Genomic DNA, 14,789 nt, shown 5'->3' on the forward strand with positions numbered 1-14,789 from the left:
GGGGAAAAGGGTGGGTCATGAAAGCTTTATTAAGAAACTAAGATCTTAGAAGATAACAGGAAGGTTCCACCTTTCTGTTTCAAACAGGATTATTCTGGAGGATGCCAAGTCCTTCAAAGTCATGGAAGGGACAGTGTGACACGGTTCTGCCCTTAGAGCACAGCCAGCAGAACATGGATCTCCATGAGTGTTATTCATTGCTGTGGGTGTGAGGCTTGTTTGTACAATAGTGTACAGATTTTTATGATTCTCCTTTGATGAGTGCTCTCCCTGTTAAGGTTAAGATGCCATGAATTATAGGCAGCCCGGGTTCAAGAGTCAAGGGCGCTCCTCAGCAAAATGGTAAATGCTGTGATCTTTAGGACAGACCTTAAAACTATGGGAATTAACTATGAAAACAATAGTTCAAAAATATATAGAAACAGGGTTTCACAACTATGCAAAATATAAAGATGCAACCTGAATTGTACGAGGGGCTTCACGAACCTAAAAGAACAAATGGCAACTACACTACTGAGCCCGATTCTCAAAAAGATACAAAGGCAGGCAGATTTCTGAGTTCAAGGTCAGCCTGGGACAGAGTGAATTTCAGTCCAGGCATGGTGGGAGTCATGGTCTCAGAGCTGTCTTGAGCAGAGGACACCCTGTCAAGCTGATAAGGCTTGTTTGTACAATAGTGTACAGATTTTTATGATTCTCCTTTGACGAATGCTCTCCCTGTTAAGGTTAAGATGCCATGAATTATAGGCAGCCCAGGTTCGAGAGTCCGAATAACCCTTTTCAGCTTGTAACCACAATTGACTTTGAGTCATTCTTCCTATACTCCCAAACATCCTTTCATCAAGACCCCCTCACCAAGCCGAGGCTCAGTCTTGGTGGAAGATTATCTTATCTCTTTTAGATAGCTCCACAGAGTTGAGGCCAACAGGATCTGAAGAAGACATTCATGATAAGACATTCTGCATATATAAAAGTGATGTTTTATGTACTTTATGCACTGTATTTCCAGCAATCACTTTTTCAGGTGAGACATTTTTTCATAAGTTGGACCTAGAAGGAGCTTAGGGAGAGTTTTAATACTGCTTGCTAGCATTAGTATATAGTTAATGTATAAAGCACAGATTTCAGTGGACATGAATCTTTAAGGACTAGCAACAAATATAAGAGGAACTTCTGAGAATGGGGTCATAATAGTACGAAGATTTGTTTATACTTTCAATCAAGTATAAGCTTAAAAAAATATTAATATTCAGAGTCTCAGCTGGGCAATGATAGTAGTATACACCTTTAATCCCAGCACTTAGGAGGCAGAAGCAGTTGAATATCTGTGAGTTTAGGCCTCTCTGACCTACAAAGCAAGTTCCAAGAAATCCAGGACTACACAGACACACAGACACACACACACACACACACAGAGAGAGAGAGAGAGAGAGAGAGAGAGAGAGAGAGAGAGAGAGAGAGATGCATACATAAACACACATACAAACAAAAACAGACTTGTTATATAGCTCAGCCTAGCCTTGAACGTGGAGTCCTACCTCAGCCTCCAGAGTCTTGCATTAAAAGAAAGTAAAGCCATGTGTTGCCTGTATTATATGTGTACATGGGTGCACACATGAATGTACATGGACACATATGAGCATTCCACTGCATATGGAAGTCAGAAGAAAATTTTTCATTGGCTATTCCCTTCCACCCTAACAGGGCAGAGTTTCTCATTTCTGTTGCTTAGAGGTAGATGTCAGGATTAATAACTGTTCCGGCCGGATCTGCTGCTCCGATCTGTGGGTCAGGGTCTAGCAAGAGAGAGCGTGGGGATGGAGGAGCAAGAGACTCAAAGAATAGAGACAAGACAGAGGGTCTGATCAAGTCTCTTTTTATTGAAAAGAGACTGTGCTTTACTATGAGCTTTGCCCTCATGGACAAGCAGGGAAACACAGCTGAAGGCACTATGTCATGTGCCTTGCAGCATGAATACCACGTGTGCCTTGCAGTTGGGGGCACTAAACAGCAAAACAAGATATGTGAGAAAAACAAGGTGTTTATCAGAGTGTGCTCAGCTGTTGTGGGCTGTTGAAAACAAATCTCTTGTCAGGGTATATGGCTCTAGATGGCTACAAAGATGATAGCCACTTTCTGCTAGGAGTCGGCTCCCAACAGGTCCCCCTTTTCACATTTTTTTTTTCAAAAGGGAAGACTGGGAAAACTTACAGAAACTGTGCCTGCCTTAGGTTGGAACAAAGGATCCCAGACCCCCTTTCCTGTCTTTGGATACTCAACAGCCATTGGTTAAGTTCCTGTCTTAAGATGGTGAGGCCTCCCAGATAGGGGCAAGGATCTTGAGGTATTCTCTTACCCATAATTGACTATCCGGCTTAGCATGTAAGTTAGGAGTTAATCCTCATCAGTCTTGATGATAGGTTTTAGAGTCCCCTACTTCCAGCCTGTAATAACGGACCTGTATGTGTTTTATCTGAATAGCATCTATCTGTTGTTGTACAAAAGCCAACAGTTTGTTGAACAGCATGAACCTGAGAGACAAGAGACTTAACAATGTCTGAATGGTCGGTATAAAGGCAACACTTTTTTAAGGGCAGCACACAATTCCCCCTGTTGGAGAAGTTAAAGGTCTAAGTCTTTTACCCACAAATTTTGAATTAATAGAAGTTATACCAATGAAATCCTTGAATTTGCATCAAAACTTTGTACCATCTAAGAAATTATAACTTCAGCTTAGTAACAATTATACAGATTTCTACCAATAGATTATGGCTGTGTAATCAATTTTAGCTCTTCCTCCCTGTTCCAATAAAATCATTACTTTTCCCTAGAAAGACAGCCTAATATTAACCACCTCAGTCCCCAAGTCCAGGGAATTGGGGCGGCAACTCTTCATTAACTTCTTCAAGCTGAATATGGGCATTGAGATATTAGAAGAGGGATGAGGGGAAGGATAAATTGATAAGCCTCTGATGTCTGTCTTCACTGCATCCAGCTGGAAGTCCAGGACATCAGTGGACATGCAGGTGACAAGAAGATTCATTCATCAAGGGTGTGTATTCTGTAATATATAAATCTCAAAATAGATTTTAGTATCAAGATAATTATTTTGTTTAATTCTCTGGAATCTAGTCTTCTGGAGGCCTACCTCTGTTATGTCTGATCCATATAATTCTGGAAGATATAACTACTACCTTAATGACCTCTTCAGAAAACACATAGAAAAATGTTTTTTCCCAAATCTGCCTATCCTTGAGCCAGTAACCAGAAAAGCCTTTACACTGATTTTTTATCCAGAGGAAAACTATAACTACACAACTCAGAATCACACCCATTTTGAAAGTTAAATCAATCTAATACAACTGATTACCACTATCTTTCTGTTCAGCTCTCTGCCTAGAGCAACCTTCTATTTATCTATATATCTGTTTAGCTCTCTTGACTCAGAGCAGCCTGCTATTTACTCCTCGCATCTTTAAAGCCTTTTTCTTCTGTTTCTGCTGACTTATTTCTTGCCCCATTTTCATTACTATGACGTACTGGTCTCAACACAGCAGGTTCCCTCGGAGATCACCTTTGTTTCACTTCTGAATTTTCAGCAGACCCTTATTCCAGTAATGTCCCCCACTGGGTCTCTCATTCTTGCTGCCTAGCGTTGAGCACCAAGACCAAGCCAGCTCCCTCAGTCAACAGTTTCTCCAGTGCAGGAGTGAGGATGTGTGCTTCCAATTCCTGAGGTGTTCTTCACTGTATCCCGCTTACTGGAGCTCCAACGTTGAGGCGCCACTATGTCCTGGCTCGTTCTGTTCCACGTTTAGGGGACACTATGTAATGGCCCGAGCTACTGCTCCCATCTGCGGGTCAGGGTCTAGCAAGAGAGAAAGTGGGGATGGAGGAGCAAGAGACATGAAGAATGGAGACAAGACAGAGGGTCTGATCAAGTCTCTTTTTATTGAAAGGAAAATCCTGGGTATGTATACGCTTTATCATGAGCCTTGCCCTGGTGGACAAGCAGGGGAACACAGCTGAAGGCACTATGTCATGTGCCTTGCGGCGTGGAGACCACGTGTGCCTTGCAGCTGGGGGCACTAAACAGCAAAACAAGACATGTGAGAAAAACAAGATGTTTATCGTGTGCTCAGCTGTTGTGGGCTGTTGAAAACAAGTCTCTTGTCAGGGTATATGGCTCTAGATGGCTGCAAAGATGATAGCCGCTTTCTGCTAGGAGTCGGCTCCCAACAAATAACCTCCGTGCTTTAGACCAATTCTGTCTTCCCTGATTCCCATTATGCTGTAGGATCACTGAGATTGCAGATTTGTGCCACCATATCAAGCTTCTTACCAGCTCCTAGCATCATACTCAGGCCCTTGGTTTGAGCAGCAGTGGTTTTCCATCACTGTTGAGGATGTGAAAGACCCTCCAGAACCAAAAATAGACTAGGGTACGACGCGAACCCCAAAGACACTCCAGAGACCTCTTGCTGTAATAACATAAGTCAGGTTCTTTTTAATATATGAAGCTTTGGATCGAAACATATCTCACATAGGAGACAGAGGATTCGACCCTGAGATCTAACAGCTTAGGATATTTAAAGGTAAGGGGGGGGGGAGGAAGGGGTTGTGGCACAGTCATATACAATTGGCTGTTTCAAACATCTGTAATATGTGTAAACGGATCTCATGAGAACTGTCTCTGGTTTCTGTAGCCTTGGGACCCAGTGTGAATTTTATCTGAGCCAGTTCACCACCTGGCAGAATTTAATTAGCAAGTCCTTGGGCCCTTTGGTGGGAGTTTTTCCAGAGAAGGCTAAAACATCACAGGAACAGATGGGTGTTTCAATAATGTTCTCGTTCCTAAGGAATTTACCCTTGGGCACTTTCCCTATCTTCCACAGCCGTGGATCTTTGGAGCACTCAATTGACCTTTGTTTCCCTGCATCTTCTGTGACGGCCTTGGGTTAGCAAGTTAGCCGACTTGTTTTTAACTATTTGTATTAGTGAATTGAGGCTTTCTGTTATACTATTTAACTAACTTAAAAAATACCTTTTCAGATGGACCACTTATGTTGGGTAGCATCTCTTCCCCAACTTATTAGGAGTCCTGTAAGTCCTTTGGAGTTTCATTTGCTCTTCTTTCTCCCCTTACAGTATAGTGTCTCCTTTGTTATCCAAACACCTTCCATTCACAGAATTGCTTGGGGGAAACTTTTAGTCTTTCTGGGCTAAATCCAAGGGCAACTACTGTACTTATCAGTCTGGACTAGGAAAAACAGAAACTGGAGGCCATAGAAGAATGTATAACTCTCCACATATATGAAAATAAAACCATGGAAAAGTAAATGAAATCTAGTTTTCATTCCTTATGAGGAAAGGCAATACAGGGTTGAAGCCTCTGTACTTCATCCTGTCACTCAGGAAAGTACGAGTTTTTCAGGGGATGAACACACACACACACACACACTCACACACACACACACAACCCAAGTATATATATGAATATATATTCATTTATGTATATGAGAGCTTGCATCCATACAGGTTTTTTTTTTTAATAAAAATTCAAAGATACTTATTCTTAAATTTGTTCTTCCCTTCCTGCAAGGGACTATCAAATATTTTGGAAGAACCTGTTTATCTTATTGTCTTGAGGACTGGGTTAAACAATCATTTGATTTCCCTGAGAGGTATTTGGCATCCAAAAAAAGGTATATTTTAAAGTGATATTTCTTGGCTGACATTCCAAAAACCTAATGAAAGATCTGATCTTGAGATTCCTACAAGATTCCTGGAGGAAATTAAAGTGGCTTAGATCAAATCTGTAGGAGCCCCAAGGTCCCTCTTGTCCTCATCCAAGCCTTCTTCCTTCCCCTACATTTAAAGGAAAGGTCTTTTATTGAGAGTTTTCCATTGTTTGTGGAGTGTGAAGGCAATCTGCATGGTAACTTTTCCTGGGGTGACATAAACTCATCACAAATAAGTCACAATCAGCAAACCAAAGAAATTACTCCACTCAAACCTACTTAGAGAGCTGTCAAGGTTATTAGGTCTACTGATTACAAGAGTATGGGTGACTCAAAGGCACAACCTCAGCATGGATGATAACTAACAAAAGTTGCTTCATGCATCATTCACCATTGCACCACTAGGGAGCTTATATACCTTTGGAGAGAGGCTAGAAATCTTTCTAATCTCCAATCACTCCTGAACCTTGTTAAGTTTTGTTGGCTTCTGAGTCATATAAACATTGTTCCTTTCTCTGAGAGGGACTGATTCAATTCAGAGGAAAACTACAAAATATGTCTTTCTAAAGGCCACCATCTTCCTTAGAACATGGATGGTGTTTTTTTTTTTTTCAGTTGTTTTTTGTTGTTGCTGTTTGTTTGTTTTTGGTTTTTTGGTTTCTTTTCTTTTTTGTTTTAAATTTTTTCTTTTTTTAACCTGTCTATGCTTACCTTTTCTCAGAGCCATTTTCCTTTCCCTCCAGATGCCAAGACAGAGCCAGTGGCATCTGACTTGTGGCTTTAGAGATTGCTCTTTGTTGGGAAAACCCATGTATGTGGCAACTATTAATTGAAGACAGGCAGAAAGACTAGGCAGAGAAAGAATTATAGGAGCTTTGTTGCAGGAAATATTTAAAACTCGGCATCATCCCATGCTAAACCCAACTACTCTCTGCCCTGGCGAACTGGCTGGCCATGCACTGGTGGACAATGGCTGGCCTGTTCTTATCTCATGGAGACTCAGAGCTCCAAAATCTCTCCCCACTGGTGGGTTGCTACCATGCCAGCCCCATGCTTCAAAACTCCCACAGCCTTTTGTGGTGCACATCAGGCAAACCCAGGCTTTGCCCTTTCTCTCTGAAACCCAGTCCAGTTGCTGAGTGAAGGAAAACACCACACAAACTTAGTTCAGGAACAATGGTAACTCAGTCACTGGGAACAGCAACTAGAATCCTAATCTTATAAGCCATATTAACTCTAAATCCTCTGGTGGCAAATGCTAGTGGATCACCATTGAAACCGGGAAACACTAGTAGCTACATCTTGTCCTCTTGCTATCCCTATCCAAAGCCCCTATCTCTCTCCTGCCTACTTTCACTCCCTCTCCAACCCGGACTCTTGCCTACTCACCCAGTGATTGGCTCCTTTATTCATAAGGGGATAGTTCACAAGAATTCACCTGAGTACTTGACTCATTAATCCTTGCAGACAGCCCCTCCTGGGAAAGTGGAATTAACATCAAAATACAAACAACACCAGGGTCATCCAAAACAGAGATTGAAGGGAGAAAGGGAGCAAGGCAGGGAGGTGGGGCAGTGACAGCCCTAAGAGACTGCCCCAGCAAAAAGGCCAATAGCTTTAAACTATGTAGATGATGCCTCTTGGTCTTTATTATTATTAAACCTCAAGCAGGACTCCAAAAGCCCTGGAATACACAGCAACTCTTATAAAGAAAAACGTTTTGATGGGACTGGCTTGCAATTTCAGAGGTTTAGTCCATAGCAGAAAATGTAATAGTATTCAAGCAGACATGGTGTTGGACAAGGAGCTGACAGTTCTACATCTTAATTAGAAAGCAGCAGCAAGAGACTGTCCCTAGCTTGGGCACATGAGACCTTAAAGCCTGCCTCCACAGTGACACACTGACTCCAACAAGACCAGAGCTCCTGATAGTGCCACTCCCATTGGACCTATGGAAGCCATTTTTATTCTAACCACCACAGTCCCAGAAGACCCCCATTAACAAAAGATAACGCACTCCCCAATTTGACAAGCTGAAAAGAAATCTAAACCATGTATTAATTACTTTTGTCTTTCGATAATAAAACGCCTAACAGATGCAACTTGAGAGAGGAAGAATTTATTTTGGCTCAGAGGGTAGAGTCTATCCTGATGTAGCTAGGGTGGAAGGGCTTAAATGGTGGCAAAGAGAAGCAGGGCAATCAGAGTCCATGCCACATGATCCCTACAATAAACAGGCCACACAATTTCCCAAAACAGCACCACCAACTGGGATCTGGGTGTTCAAATACATGATCCAATATTTTACACTCAAACCATAATACAGTGTAGCCGTACTCAAGGAAGGGAAGACAGAAGGTAGAGAGCATGCTACTAAGAAATTAGAAAAAGGCTAAGTTGAATGTTACAGGAAGGAGGAGCTAGGTCATATTAGCTGTCTGTACCAGATAGGAGTTGGAGGAGCCGCTAGCTCCCACCAGCACCCTAGCTCATGTTAGCTCTGTGTGGAGCAGATAAGAATGAAGTACTATGCAATGATGTAATGCCAGAGAGTGGCCAACCCTTGTAGCTAATAAAAACAGAGGCTCACAGCAGTCAGGTAGAGACCCTGATGCTGCGACAGCGAAAACCATCCTGCTGTCTGGCTCTCCAAGCAGAGGAGGACTGACTGCTGCTCTGGCTACACTGAGATAAGAGGATCCAGAGGAAGGAGCTCAGTCCACAGAGTGGGGAAAGTTTAGCCAGAGTACACTCTTGGAGGCAACAGGTTTTCCAATGTTAGAAACTGGTAGCTAGCTGATTACCACAAAAAGAAACACCTGCCTTTCTCCAATGCCATTTCTTAACCCACCACTGAGAGGGCGAGATCGGCTCCCATAATTTAGAACTAGAGTGAATCCTGGAAGGGAGAATTTGTGAATTTCCTGCTAATTTTCAGTGTATAATGAATCTGTTAAAAAACAACAATAACAAAAAACAGATGGGGTTGGGATGGGGGTGGGGAAGCTAATCCTTAATCCTTAGAGAACAGACCAGGCAAGAGCAAGATAAAAATCCTATGAGAATCAGGTCTCAGAGATGGCTTATGTAAGATTTCTCTAAGGCAGGAAATCTTTCCCTCCTCTATGAAAATGATGTGAATCTTGGGCTCACCTAGCTGCCCCTGGGATACCTTAGCTCTGATGATGCAAAACCACTTTTAGAGGGAGGCTTGTCTTAATTCATGTGGCAAGTATATGAACACTGTGTGTGTGTGGGGGGGGAGCACACACTTTCAGTCTTTGGACTGGATGGCCCTAGCTTCTGGTTTGGCTCACTTGCATAGCTACTGCAAAACAGGTGACCACTGCTCCTTATTTACTGGTTAATCTAACAAAGAAAAGATGTGCTAGAGTTTAGAATCCTCCTGGCAAAGTTCATCGTGCGTGACTTAGGTACTCAGATCACTGGAAACACTGTAAGAAAGTTAGTTAACTCCTTCATTCCCCTCCTGTAGGTTCTCATCAAAGCTGTACTTCAATATCATGATAAGCTTTTCAACGTCTCCTTTGCTTACACTGGGTTCGGCTCCCAAATGTCACGATAAATGATTTCTTTCTCTCTCTCTTTCTCTTTTTTTTTTACAGTGGGTGATGGAAAAAGACACTGCTCCTCTGGCTTTTCACAGAACATACAGAAATGTTCTTACTTTGTTTACTTAAATATCTCTTTTACTTTTGGAGATTATTATATAATTACATTGTTCCTCCTTGTGATGGTTTGTATATGCTTGGCCCAGGGAGTGGTACAATTAGGAGGTGTGGCCCTTTTGAAGTAGGTGTGTCACTGTGGGCTTTAAGACCCTTCTCCTAACCACATGGGAGCCAGTCTTCTCCTAGCAGCCTTTGGATACAGAAGTAGAACTCTTAGCTCCTCCTGCACCATGACTGCCTAGACACTGGTACGCTTTCACCCTGATGATAATGGACTGAACCTCTGAACCTGTAAGCCAGCCCCAATAAAATAATGTCCTTATAAGAGTTGCCCTTGGTCATGGTGCCTGTTCACAGCAGTAAAACCCTAACTAAGACACTCCCCTTCCCTTTCCTCCCTTCAAAACGTCACATGAACTACCACCTTGATCTTTCTACACATTCATGACCTCTCCTTTTATTGCTGTTAGACACATTTATGCATATGTTTATGACTACATGTATGCAAGTGTGGCCGCACACGCACACCACTCACATTCCTATACACAAAAATACAACCTGCTCAGTCTGCACAATGTTCCTTGTATGTATCTGTTTTCAGGGCTGATCATTTGGTATTCACGACAGCCAGTGAACGGAAAACAAACCGAATGTCCTTCAGCTGATCAATGATGAATGGAATGAGGTACATGCACACTATGGAATGCTATGCAGATGTAAAGGGAAGTGAAATCATAAAATGTCTGGATATTTGAAAAAAATCATAGTAAAGAATCGGACTATTGAGTACTCACATCCCCCAACCTATAATACGCGTAAGTACGTGGATAAATATATGTATATAGTGTAAATAAAGTTTTACCATTTGGGCTGACAATATTCCGTCCAAGAGCCAAAGAATATGTAACTAAAACTCCACCACCAGGTGTGAGAGACCCTCTTTAAGTTGTTGGTCCAGGTTGTCCAAGAGACTCCCAAAAGATTATATGGTATTGCTATTGCCTATGTTTGTACCACAAAGGTGGAAGATAAGTCCTGTAGCTGAAGACAGCATGCAGTTCAGACACAGAGTCCAGAGGCCCCAGGACTGGAACTTACCTGAAGCTTCCTCCCTGAGGAGCAGCTTTCATAGCACGGACCATACAGATAAAACAAGCTACAAATACACCATCTAGGGGTCAGGACAGAAAGGCTATTGGACAGAATGGTTAAGATTAGTCATGTTTCATCTTTAATTTAACAAAACCCACATCTTATACTGTTCTACTTCTAATACATGCAGAGAAAATATCTTGTATCTGTATGGATGTAGCACCTGTCAATAATAAATCTGATGGCCTATAGCTCAGGCAGAAATAGGAGATGCAACATCCTGTAGGCAGAAAGGATTCTGGGACTGTACTGGATGGGAGATAGGTTGTGTGCAGCTTTTGCTACCCAGCCTAAGCTCCGGGAATGGGCTGTACTCTCAGTCCCCACCCAGCTTCCCTTGAATCAATGGATAAAAGACACAGACACCCAGTTGTTCAATTTCAACTTGCCCTTTGACACACTTACTAGGCGCTACTATCTCCCACCTGGAAAAGCATGCCCTTATCAGTATCCTTAGCTCTGTACCTCCTACCTGCTCTAAACTTTAGTTGCTCAGTTACATCTCATCCCCGCTAAACTCCCCTGACTACCCTCCTATAGGAGCGGCCTGTATGGTCACTCGTTTCAAGATCTCACATGGCTGGTCAACTTTTCTCCATCAGAAGCATGGTGAACTTTCCTCTCTTGTCTGCTTGCCTCCAGGGACCCAGAAGTCCTGCCTATTCCTTCCACCTAGCAATTGGTCCATGGCTTCTTTACTGACAGAATAAGAACCAATTGGGGAACAGAACCTTAGCATCAGAGCCACACCTACAGAGATAAGCCTGGGGAACGATGAGACTGACACATGGTACCTGAGCACAGGTAACCAGCCACACAACAGAAGACAGACTAGAATAAATAGGCTATTTAAAGTTATGAGCTACTCAGAAAAGAGCCGAGCTATATGGTCAAGGTAATTGTAAATATACTTTGAGTTTAAGTCTTATTTCTGGGAGCATGGGGCTTGGAGGAAGCATCGGACCTAGCTTCTACATACATATGTATAATGAAGTGAGAATTTGCAGAAAAGCTGGACATATTTTCCAAACATCACCATTCATTAACCTACCTGAGAAACGATTTACTGTAAGATGTATATTTCTTCCATGACCAATATTTAAAATTCAAGTTTCTCTCAAAAGAAATCTGAAGTGGATCCAACCAGGCATCATTTACAAACAATAAAAAAAACATTTTATTTAACAGAGATTAATTTCTTGATTGTTCAGAGATGTTGTCTTTGAAGAAACGGGTGAGATGCATTAGACCTGGAAGGCCTTGGGCTTGTTACAGCCTTGAAGTAGTACAAGGCCGAAGACTGATGGCCGACTCTGGAAAGGAAAGTAGCATAATCCTTCTCTATTAAAATACCAGCCACTTTCATATTTTATTTGCATTTAAGTTTACATATGCTTATAATACATTCTATTTTCTGCTTTTAGAAACATATCACACATGATATGAAACATGATTAGAAACATAATTCACTACCGTGCTTTAACTTCTCAACAGTTACTAAATACTGATTGTATTCTGAAAAGAGTGAATAGAAAGCATGAGTGCTTAGTGACTATGTCTGTGTGAAAAGATAGAGTGAGAATGGGAGTGTGTCTGTGTGGACGCCATACAGTAGAAAAAGCTTTGAACAGATGTGTTAAAACATTGGCTTTACATATATTAGCATTTTAAATGATTCATTTTATCAACCAAAAATTTAGTGCTGGACATCTAAAACACAGGTGAAAGAGGTAGACATTTTTGTTAAACCTCAGCATGGCTTAGAATCCAGTGAAAGTAACTGACAAGCAGGTATATGACCCAGGGTCTGCTTTCTCTGTAACATGGTTTATATCTAATTTGCTGTCAAATTGTTCTCACGAGTTTCTCATTTTACACTGTTTTATCCAAAGCATTACTTAAGCCCACTTGGTGACAGCAATCTGATTAAGTCAAAGATCATGGACAGATGCAAAATGTCTGAAAGAAACTGCCCCTGATGCAAAACGACTATCTGGAGTGCTCTGTGGGACTCCTAAGGAGCTAGAGGACCTCCAGGAAGCATATGCATTTAGTGTCTTATTAATAACCTAAAACCAGCACTCTATCCTGCCCGGTCCAACAGCAGAAGAGACTTCTGTCCTTCCTCCCCAGACATCAGGAATGGTATGGTGTAGCACAGTTTGGACATTTGCAGAGAAAAACAAGAAGCCACTCCTGGAGCAGAATACATTTTTCCATTGACAACATGCATGTCCTCCCATTCAGGATTATCTGCTGACAGAACAGACATGTCTCATCAAATTGGCCAATGAATTTCAGGAACACGTTACTGCCATGTATATGATTAGCAGAACTCACTCAGTGCCTTTATCTATACTAACACCGAAATCGGGCCAATCTACAGCTCCTAGCATGGAGACATACTCCTACAGGCTCTGGCCCCTTTTGTTATTCTAACCATCTTATGATTCAGCTAGAGCTCCAACTGCATTGGAAATTAGAAATATCCATCCGACAGCCTGCTCCGACTTGGATTGTCTAGCGATCAGTCTATTCTAGTATATAACACCATGAGCATGGCACAGCTAACAGCACAGCATGGCCAACTGACTAATGGTAGACAGGAAGCCAGAGAACAGGGATGGGCAGCTTCAGCCTCTCAGTACACCTCACCTTTTGAAGGTCCCGCCACGTTTTAACATCACCACTGTAGGGGCCAAGCTTTAATAAGGTGATTCTTCGGGGTTCCGCATTCAAACTCTATCCAAAGCATAGCACCCAGCAGTCGCCTGTGGACACAGCTAAGTATGTGTCTTGTCCTCACTCAGACCGAATGTGGTAAAAACCTTCCACTACGCAGTCCCCTACTGAAGGGACTAAGTCTTCCTTGGCATACCTCAAATTCTTTACATGTTCTCCTTTTGAATCTTAAAATAAGCCCCATTCATGATTTGATTTCAATACCCTTTCTCCCATCTGGACCCTGTCTCATATCTCTTGCTTGTACTGTGCATATTAATATTTTCAATTAGGAAAATAACTTAAGGTATTTATAGCCATGCTTCTCAGTTGAGGCCCGGGAGGCCTTATGAAGTCCAGTGGGTTTTTTGGTTGTTGCAATTATGACGGACTACTGACACCTAGAGGCTATACACAAAGATGCACCCCGAGTATTTTATGCTGTACATACAGGACAGCTTCCCAAATAAGAACCATCAAGTCCACTAGTCAGAAGCACCGAAGTCCAGAAAATCTGACTTACCTCCATTTCTTGGCAGAATTGCTGACAGCGAGAGCTCATTCTGAAGAGCTGCTTCTGGAAATCCTACCTGCATCATTAGTTTTGTTTTGCCTTGACGGAGTGATTCTGGCCAGAGGGAAGCATTCGAGCATGCGCACATGGACCCACCCTTGGCAGGCTGTCCTTGCTAAGGAATGTGCGCATGCGCTTTTGTACTGCTGCGTGGTTGGGCTTACTAGCAAGAATTGGAGCCAGAGAACTCTGAGACTCAGGCAGGGGTACACATATGTACATTTTTGTATGTGCCCACATATGTTTCTTGTAAGTTTAAAGTAGGAGGAGGACTATGAGGAAGAGTTCCAAAGGAAGGAACAAGACAGGGTAATGAGACTAAAGACAAAATATTACATGGTTTCTCTCACAAGTGGAATCTAGACTTAATTATACATATGCACGAGCATCTGTGTGTCTCCTAATTTGTTTTCTATTGCTATAATAAGCACCATTTTCAAATGCCGCCTAGAGAGGAAAGGAGTCGGTTCATCTCGCACTTCCTGGATTAGTGTTAATCCCTGACAGTCAGGAAGGAACTCAAAGCCAGAACCTGGAGGCAGAACCTGATGCAGAGGATATGGAGAAACACTGCTTACTGGCTGGCTCACTCCACAAGGTTTGCTCGTCTGCTTTCTCATACAACTCTGGATCGTTTGCCCAGGGTTGACCACACTCACAGGCTGCTGAACAATCAGTCAGTGATCCCAAAATTGTTCCATGGACCAATCCAGTGTAGCTGCCTTCTCGATTGTAATTCCTTCTCAAATGACTCTAGCTTGTGCCAAGTTAACCAAGAATCTAAATGAGACCAGTGGGGTGCGAAGTAGTTTGGCTTCCACTGAGGACTCTCCCAAAGACAGTGCAAGTGTGCTTCTTATTGGCAAAAAGGACAAAGACACATAAATCTCCGTGAGATCCATTTCTCTC

The 14,789-nt window shown here is 42.4% G+C and overlaps 1 long non-coding RNA gene across 1 annotated transcript; it reads right to left on the minus strand.

Moving 5' to 3' along the window:
• Positions 1 to 12,164: 12,164 nt before the first annotated feature.
• On the minus strand, positions 12,165 to 13,939 carry LOC114626187. Its single transcript, XR_003712193.1, has 3 exons — positions 13,830 to 13,939; positions 13,241 to 13,356; positions 12,165 to 12,838 (listed from the first exon to the last, which is right to left on the minus strand). It is a non-coding gene; the product is annotated as an uncharacterized LOC114626187 (long non-coding RNA).
• Between the last annotated feature and the right edge of the window lie 850 nt (positions 13,940 to 14,789).

Source organism: Grammomys surdaster, unplaced genomic scaffold, assembly GCF_004785775.1.
Source record: "Grammomys surdaster isolate TR1022 unplaced genomic scaffold, NIH_TR_1.0 229, whole genome shotgun sequence".
Classification (NCBI taxonomy): Eukaryota; Metazoa; Chordata; class Mammalia; order Rodentia; family Muridae; genus Grammomys; species Grammomys surdaster.